Source organism: Chlorocebus sabaeus, chromosome 21 (assembly GCF_047675955.1).
Source record: "Chlorocebus sabaeus isolate Y175 chromosome 21, mChlSab1.0.hap1, whole genome shotgun sequence".
Classification (NCBI taxonomy): Eukaryota; Metazoa; Chordata; class Mammalia; order Primates; family Cercopithecidae; genus Chlorocebus; species Chlorocebus sabaeus.
Genome location: NC_132924.1, coordinates 9,548,321 through 9,555,555, shown reverse-complemented (window position 1 = coordinate 9,555,555; position 7,235 = coordinate 9,548,321). Strand labels below are relative to the sequence as shown.

General features: G+C 39.1%; 1 pseudogene; it reads right to left on the bottom strand.

The window, feature by feature from the left end:
- Positions 1 to 2,298: 2,298 nt before the first annotated feature.
- Positions 2,299 to 2,390, bottom strand: LOC119620665 (small nucleolar RNA U13; annotated as a pseudogene).
- Positions 2,391 to 7,235: the final 4,845 nt, after the last annotated feature.

The window sequence follows — 7,235 nt, the reverse complement described above, 5'->3', positions numbered from 1 at the left end:
AACTGAACAATGAGATCACTTGGACTCGGGAAGGGGAACATCACACACCGGGGCCTATCATGGGGAGGGGGGAGGGGGGAGGGATTGCATTGGGAGTTATACCTGATGTAAATGACGAGTTGATGGGTGCAGCACACCAACATGGCACAAGTATACATATGTAGCAAACCTGCACGTTGTGCACATGTACCCTACAACTTGAAGTTTAATAATAATAAATAAATTTAAAAAAAAAAAAAAAAGAAAAAAAAAAAAAAAAAAAAAAAAAAACAAAACCAGTCATACAAAGAAAAATGCTGTATGATTCCACTTAGGTGAGGTATTTAAGACAGTTAAATTCATAGACTCAAAGAGTGGAATGGTGATTATCAGGGGCTGGTCAGGAAGATGTAAATGGCCAGGTAATAACTAAGGGCCATAGTGTTTTAGTCAAGCAAGATGTAGAGGAGAAAAGATACTCTGTTTTCCACACTCACATCAAGGTCCATGGCAGACATCCTTGTGACAAGAGATATATCAGCAAAAGAAAAGCATAACAAATTAACTTAACTGAAGTTTTACATGACATGGCAGCCTTCAGAAATGAAGACCCAAAAACTCAGGACAAACTGTATTTTTATGTGAAGTCTGATGAAAAACGTGAATAGATGTGGAGAAACATAGTTGGACTAAAAGGGCAGGTGACCTAGTACTAATAAGCTGGAGGGAACTTAGCAAGGCCTCTTTGTTCAGATTATTCTTGACTTTTGTGTATACAGTGAGATCCCTGTGGAATGAGGGTCTTAAGATTTACTTCCAGATTAGCTAGGTCAGAGAATTCTTTTCGTGGCCTTAAAGGAGAAAGCTGAGAGAAAGTCAGAGAATGACTCTCTGGTTCTATGGTTTTCTCAATTTCCTCAGTTTAGAACAGTCAGTATGCCCAGGTGCCATATTTTGTAATATGTTGTCCTGAACCCTAAGAAAGATTAGTAAGCTCTAGAAATCTGCTATACAACGTTGCACCTATAGTAAACAATAATGTACTGTGCACTTAAAAATATGTTAAGAGGACAGGCTTCATGTTAAGTGTTCCTGTCATACACACACTGAAAAAGACTTTGGTGTCCATTAAAAGGCAGGTATTATACAATTACTACCACCCTAATGCCAACCTCTGTGAGTAATTAGGAAATACTAAAAGAGACTTCCTAATTTTCTAGTCTTTCCTCCCTTTTCTGTCTAGCATACAGTTTTATTTTTTAACATAATATATTAACCACAGCACTGTAAATCAGAAATGTTTTTTTAAAAATCAGAATCTACTTTTAAAGAGTTTATTCTAACAAAAAGCTGAGAATGTCCATTTGGGACACATAGACTCCAGAGAAAGGGGTTCAGTGCTCTTAAGTTAAAAGTTACATTCTTGCTTGTAGGCAGAAAAAACAAATGTTACAGGATTGCAATATTTTCTATGCAAGGATGGTTTGAGAATTAACAGCAAATTAATTAGTTGCAGTTTGTTTCCTTTTCCCAATGGCTTCCTTTCCTTTCCTTTTCTCTTTTTTTTTTTTATTTTTTTATTTTTTTATTTTTATTTTTTAGATGGAGTCTCGCTCTATTGCCCAGGCTGCAGTGCAGTGGCCTGATCTTGGCTCACTATAACTTCTGCCTCCCAGGTTCAGCCTCCTGAGCAGCTGTGATTATAGGCGCCAGTCATCACGCCCAGGTAATTTTTTGTATTTTTATTTTTAGTAGAGAAGGAGTTTCACCATTTTGGCCAGGCTGGTCTCAAACTCCTGACCTCAAGTGACACACCTGCTTCAGCATCCCAAAGTTCTGGGATTACAGGCATGAGCCAGTGTGCCTGGCCTTCTCCTTTCCTTTTTCCTTCCCTTTTCCTTTTTCTTTCCCTTTCCTTTCCATTTTTCCCTTCCCTTCCCCTTCCCCTTCTCTTTCCCTTCCCCTTCCCTTCCCCCTTCCCTTCCCCCTTCCCTTCTCCCTTCCCTTTCCTTCCCCTTCCCCTTCCATTCCCCTTTCACTTCTCCCTTCCCTTCCCCCTTCCCTTCCCTTTCCTTCTCCTTTCCTTTCCTTCTCCCTTCCTTTCTCTTTCCCTGTCCCTTCCCCCTTCCTTTCCCTTCCCCCTTCCTTTCCCCCTTCCCTTTCCTTCCCCCTTTCTTCCTTCCTTTCCCCCTTCCTTCCCTTCCTCCTCTGCTTCTTTTCTCTTCTCTTCCTTTTTCCTTTCCATTTCTCTTTTACTTTCCTTTTCCTTTTCTTTTATTTTCCTTTCCTTTCTTTTTCTTTCTTTCTTTTTTTTTTCCACATCAGACAGGTAATGTGCCAACATTGAGTGAGGTGCATCTTACACAAGAGCATGAAAACCCAGTTATCCTGCTTATGAACTACAAAAGGGTCATTTTCTTTTCTTTGCGGTGATTTTTATTTTCTTTTCAACTTAAAAAGGTGTATTAATATTCCATCTTAAGACAATGTGGTAGCAATGAAGTCTGTGTAAGAAAGGTAAGAGAGAAATTCATTTATAATCATGATCAGCAGTGAAGTGAAAAGGAGTCTTCCCTGGCATCCTTGAGTCCTTTACAACATTTAGAAAACTGTGCAGATAAGGAAGAAGAGTAACTTATAATCAGAGAAAAAAGGTTACAGCTGCCTAAGGTATAGCTGCCTGCCACCTGACACAGACCCCATAATCATATTCCTTTAAGGCTGAAAATAATGAGTTCTAATAGCATATACACACACACACACACACACACACACACACACATATATACTTTTTTTTTTTTTTTTTGAGATGGAGTCTCACTCTGTTCCCCAAGCTAGAGTGCAGTGATGCAATCTCAGCTCACTGCCACTTCTGCCTCCCATGTTCAGTGATTTCTCCCGCCTCCGCCTCCTGAGAAGCTGGGACTACAGGAGCATGACACCACCACACCCAGGGAATTTTTGTATTTTTAGTAGAGATGGGATTTTGCCATGTTGGCCAAGCTGCTCTCAAACACCTGACCTCAGGTGATCCCATTGCCTCAGCCTCCCAAAGTGGTGGAATTACAGGCATAAGCCACTGTGCCCGACTACAGCTTAGATTTTGAATAACTGATTTCCACAGTGTTTTGGACATGTTTTTAGAACACCACCCCACATTTAAAAGAAGTTCATGACATTGTATAAAACGATTAGAACCATAATATTGTTTTGCAGAATGAAAGTTGATATTCATTGAAATAACTTAATATTACGACCATGTAGTAACTCCAGACCTGAGATTAAAGACTTTGGGATAGGAAGACAGAGAGCAATGTGACTAATTATATGTTGAATCAATCATATTTAGGATAGAAAATGTAACTCTATTTTTTTCAAAAAAGATATAATCTTTAAGCAAGATTTTATGCCCCAATACACCCAAAAATTCTCATGAAAACAAAACTTTAGGTGTTTCATTTTCCAGATACAAAATTCATATTGAATAGATCAATCTTTTAGAAATCTTGCACAAAATAGAAAAATAAGAATAAGAATGAAATAATAGAATTGCTAATATTCAGAAAGCATTTAGTCTTTTTAAGAGACTGGGGGGTAGGGTCAGACACTATTCTAAGTTTTACGTTTATTAACTCACTATTCACAACACTTCCACTAGTGAGGTGCTATTATCCTGCTTTCATGAAGGTGGAAACTGAGGCACAGAAGGCAGGTGGTGTGGCTCCTGAGTCAGAGCTCCTGAACTCGAAATCCTATGGCCCTTCCACATAGACCTTCATGAATGTGTTTAAAATTAGAGTACAATTGTCATCCAATGAAAGACTTGTTTTCTCAGAGGATAAAATGTAAGAGGTAGAATGAGCGAGTGAAGATTTGTTAAGGGGGTTACTGATATTCTTATTCGGTACTTTTTAGGGAAAGACAACACCACTAGTTACCCAGTGAGTTATTTTATTTTGCATTGAGTTTCTGGTCAAACCTTGGTGGCTGTTTGCTGACAGGGGCTTCAAGGCTCAAGTCATTTTGATACTTTCTTCCTCTTGCATGATAAGCACACTTTTATTACTAAGATAGAAACTAATGACAGTTTTTCTCTCCTGGAAATCTTTCAATGAATTCACTTCATTTGAAATTTCAAATATTTGAAATACATTTTTTAAACTGAGATAGTCTCTCATATATAAAAATAAAACCAATAGAAAGCAAAACTACGATCTCAATTTCATTATGATTTTGGCGTGAATTTGGTTTGCAATAGTTGTATCCCTTTTAAGTGAAAAGTATGGCATCAAATAAAAATCATGTCTTGCCTTTCTGGACATAAATAAATTAGAAGTGAGCTAAAATTGCTGAAATATCCATTAAAAAATGAGAGGTACTCCTTTTCTCGGGAAAATCAAAGCATTATTTTTTTTCTTTCAACTAGGTAATAAAGACACTTAAATGAATTTATTTTAAAGAGTTTATTTTCAATATGAAACACTTTTTGTTAAAAATAGTAATATAGTATTTTAAGTCAATTTTGCTATTAGCATTCAAGGTCAAAAATATTAGCAGAACTGCAAAGAAGAAAGATTTAACTTACCTGTCAAAAATATAAACTTTACCATGGAAAGTTGCTTATTACGAATTGGTTTGAAATGTTGAGACATTAAGCATATGTTTAGTGGTGCTTAGCATCAAAAACTTGCAGGCAATCTGTTCATGTGAATTGTCTGTTCAAGACTTTGTGGTGATTAGACATGCTTAATGAGCAACGAATTTAAGGGAGCTTTGTTAAGCATAAAAAGTGCACTGGTCAAGAAGTCTAATTGACAAGACATGAAACATTTGGTCGGAAGTTCAATACAGAGATGGATTCATTTTCAACTCAGTTTGATCTCTTCAGTTCTGCTCTTCCATCTGGGGGATTCTGGAGAATGTGTCAATGTATCTCTGCACTAAAAAAGGTCTGTTGTGGCCATGTTGAAAGGAAAATTGACTAGGAGAGTTAATTAATTTCTGTGTACAAAATGACAGACATTAAAATAAGCTGGTTTATTTTTCTCCATTGAAAACTCTCAACTTACCTCTCATTGACAATAGCTTTATTTAAAGCATATTAGTTTGGATTTTCCACAATGCATTTTGAACATAAAAATTAAATTCAAATGAAAGTATATACCAAAAAAATCAACTCGAGTTTTAATTCTGCCATTTAGTAGCTGAATCATATTGTGTAAATTGCCTAACTTTTAAAACAATGCAAAATTCATCTTTAAATTGAAGATTCCATAATCTGTGAGGATCATTCCAACCTTAGAATTCTATAATCTGTTTGCTATCTGTGAGACTGGAGACAATTTAACTTCTATGAGTTTGTTTTTCCAAGAAAAGGCTGTGTGTGTCCAGATCTAGTCAGGACAGCAGAACTGGCATTATAGACTATTCACAGGAGATGTTGAGTGCAGGGCATAGAGATGTAGGTATTGAAAGGCTGAACACTCAACAAGGGGACTGCACAGCTGAGGCTTGGACCTTTAAGGAGACCCATTTTGCATCAAGTACTCAGAAGGTCAAAAGACAGGCATAGGAATCAGCCACCAAGGGATCCTTGCCAGGAACTAAAACACAGGAAAGAAGTGTCTTATTCCCTTCTCTCAGCTCTGAGTCTCCCTCTCAGGTCTCCCACTGGCCGCAAGGAGTCAGTTGGCACGGGGTGTGGGAAGTGGAGCTTACAGCACCCAAACCCAGCCTCACAGAATACACCAGGGTGGGTTCAGTGCTGAGAAAAACTGAACCCAACAATTGCATGAGGGAAGACATGTCTTTTATTCAATGAGTCCACCTGATGATTAATATTCTGAACACTGGGCCCTTGACTATGGTGATGATGATGGGCTGAGTCTGAAAAGAGAGTCAGCGAAGGGAGATGGGGTGGCAGAGTTTTATAGGACTTGTGTAGGTAGTGGAAAATTACAGTCAAGGGGTTGTTCTCTGGTGGGCGGGATGGGGGGTCACCAGGTGCTCAGCAGGGAGCTTCTGAGACTCACTGTCCAGAAGAAGGAATTTCACAATATAATGTCATCAATTTTGTTAACTCTTCTTCTTGAATTGATCCCTTTACCGTTATGTAATGGCCTTCTTTGACTCTTTTGATCTTTGTTGGTTTAAAGTCTGTTTTATCAGAGACTAGGATTGCAACCCTGCTTTTCTTTGTTTTCCATTTGCTTGGTAGATCTTCCTCCATCCCTTTATTTTGAGCCTATGTGTGTCTCTGCATGTGAGATGGGTCTCCTGAATACAGCACACTGATGGGTCTTGACTTTTTATCCAATTGGCCAGTCTGTGTCTTTTAATTGGGCCATTTAGCCCATTTACATTTAAGGTTAATATTGTTATGTGTGAATTTGATCCTGTCATTTTGTTAGCTGGTTATTTTGCTCATTAGTTGATGCAGTTTCTTCCTAGCACTGATGGTCTTTACAATTTGGCATGTTTTTGCAGTAGCTGGTACTGGTTATTCCTTTCCATGTTTAGTTCTTCCTTCAGGAGCTCTTGTAAGGCAGGCATGGTGGTGACAAAATCTCTCAGCATTTGCTTGTCTAAAGGATTTTATTTCTCCTTCACTTATGAAGCTTAGTTTGGCTGATTATGAAATTCTGGGTTGAAAATTCTTTTCTTTAAGAATGTTGGGCCAGGCGCGGTGGCTGATGCCTGTAATCCCAGCACTTTGGGAGGCTGAGGCGGGTTGATCATGAGGTCAGAAGATCGAGACCATCCTGGCTAACACAGTGAAACCCTGTCTCTACTAAAACACAAAAAATTACCCAGGAGTGGTGGCGGGTGCCTGTAGTCCCAGCTTTTTGGAAGGCTGAGGCAGGAGAATGGTGTGAACCCAGGAGGCGGAGCTTGCAGTGAGCCAAGATTGCATCACTGCACTCCAGCCTGAGTGAGAGAGCGAGGCTCTGTCTAAAAAAAAAAAGAATGTTGAATATTGGCCTCCTCTCTCTTCTGGCTTGTAGAGTTTCTGCTGAGCGATCCACTATATGAGGTGTGTCCAGCTGTATGAGGTGTCAGTCGGCCCCTACTGGGAGGTGTCTCCCAGTTAGGCTACTTAGGTGTCAGGGACCCACTTGAGGAGGCAGTCTGTCTATTCTCCCATCTTAAACTCTGTGCTGAGAGAACCACTGCTCTCTTCAAAGTTGTCAGACAGGAACATTTAAGTCTGCAGAAGTTTCTGCTGCCTTTTGTTCAGCTATGTCTTCCCTCTAAAG